Source organism: Plectropomus leopardus, chromosome 14, assembly GCF_026936395.1.
Source record: "Plectropomus leopardus strain MGB_pleo_1.0 chromosome 14, ASM2693639v1, whole genome shotgun sequence".
NCBI lineage: Eukaryota > Metazoa > Chordata > Actinopteri > Perciformes > Serranidae > Plectropomus > Plectropomus leopardus.
The window spans coordinates 34,009,568-34,011,381 of record NC_142189.1 but is presented as its reverse complement, the minus strand read 5'-3'; the positions used below and the strand labels follow the sequence as shown (position 1 = coordinate 34,011,381).

The 1,814-nt window shown below is 45.6% G+C and overlaps 1 long non-coding RNA gene across 1 annotated transcript; it reads left to right on the top strand.

Moving 5' to 3' along the window:
• Nucleotides 1–318: 318 nt before the first annotated feature.
• Nucleotides 319–1,590, top strand: LOC148187571 (uncharacterized). Its single transcript, XR_015778732.1, has 3 exons — nt 319–392; nt 472–560; nt 640–1,590. It is a non-coding gene; the product is annotated as an uncharacterized LOC148187571 (long non-coding RNA).
• Nucleotides 1,591–1,814: the final 224 nt, after the last annotated feature.

Genomic DNA, 1,814 nt, shown 5'->3' with positions numbered 1-1,814 from the left:
AAGGAGTGAAGGATAAATCAAGGGAACCAATAAGATGAGATGCTTATCACTGCACCGCCACACTTTTTGCCCTTTGCATATTTTTTTGCCCAACATAAAAAAAAAACCAACACATTTCTTTAGGAACCTTAGAATCATGTCTGTCACACTTTGGTGATACTAAATCCACATGTACTCTGGCCAACAGATGGCTTTTCTAAATGCATGTGTAGCAGGAGAGACCTCTCTGCCCAGGGCAATTGTGCCCTGTCATGGTGGCCAATCACCAGCAGGGGGCACTTCATAAAAGGGAGTGGAGCCTCCTTGCTCTCCCTCTCCCTCGGTCTTGGCTTGGCGGCTCGCCACACCTCTCTGGTTGCCTCACTTCCGGCCTTCCACTCGACCTGTTGCAGGTGAGCTAGCGGTGGCTGTGCTGCTGCACGCTGTGGATATATTGTTTGGTGTCACGCTGAATTATGGCTGCTGTCCTAGGTGACATGGCTGGACACCCCCGGACTGTAATGCTCTGCATGAGTCTCCGCTCTCCTCCTCGGGTGTGTGTTGGCAGAAGCTGTTTGTTGGTATGTTGGCCTCTCGTGCTCCACCTCCTGTAGCCACCGCTCACGCTATTTACTGATACCTGCCTTCTCCTGTGTTTAGGGAGACTCCGTTAGCAGCTAATGCTAAACACGTCACGGATCACTGCTGCTTTGCTAGGTGTTGCTTCAAACGGCTCGTCCACGCGACTGCGTGCTCGCCGGCTTGTTTTATCTGTGTTGATTCTCCGCTGCAAGTGTTCGCCTGTCTGGCTCGCCGTGCTGCCGATGCTAACCTGGGCTACATGCTAACGATTGTTGCTACGCCGCTGATCTACACGCTGTTGGTGGCTAACGTTGTAGCCGTCCTGAGTTTCGGACACGGCGGGTCTGTCACCGGGTAGTGGACACGAGCACTAACCCGAATTTAGACCGGGCGGATTTATATTGGGGTTAATCCCAGTTTGCTGTTTGTTTTGGTGGTTTATTTGGTTCTGATTTAGTGATATGTTCATTTGTTTCGGTTTTGTTTATTCTATTGACTGTATCATTTGATTTGTAGATTGTGTTGTAATTCATTGAGTTGAGATTTATTTCTCGTTTTTGCATTGATTAGTTTCTTTTCTATTTAGGACTTTGTATTTTATTTGATTGTTTCTTTTCATTTTTATGATTGTAATTGAGTAGGCTAAATCCTTATTTTGTTTTGTTGTTAGTGATTCCTGCCAGCTCTGTCTTATTGTTGTTTTGGTTTGCCAATTTCATTTCATCTTTATTTTTCATTTGTGTTGCAAGTTGATTTGGTTAATTGACCCCAATAATTATTGTTTCTGTCCTTTTCAGTTGCTGAGTGCTGAAGGTGGCGGCCCCTGGTGTCCCGGGTGGTGGTTTCCCCTTTGTGTGTGTCGTGCATCCCCTTGTTTCCTTTGAGTTTGTGTGAGTGTGGGACCTGCACATACGGTTGTGGTGATTTGTTTTTTTTTGGATCCCTCACCTCCCCTTTTGACTCACGTCCCTCCACTGGTAAGCCTCAGCTCTGTCAAGTCCTTAGTGTATATTTTAATATCCCCTTAATGTTGGCCTGTTTTAATTGTCCATTTTTAAAAAGTATTGTTAATAAAAATTGTAATCCTAACTGGAACCACGTCCTTCGAGTCTCTTCATTAGTGCAACGGACCTGAGTGTCCTTGTGTGTGTGACACTAATTTCCTAGGGTGAAATTCCCTAGGTGGCGTTGTCAGGTTTTTGTGAGATTGATAACACTAAAAGCTAAACTTGGGCTCCATTCACCCATTCCTT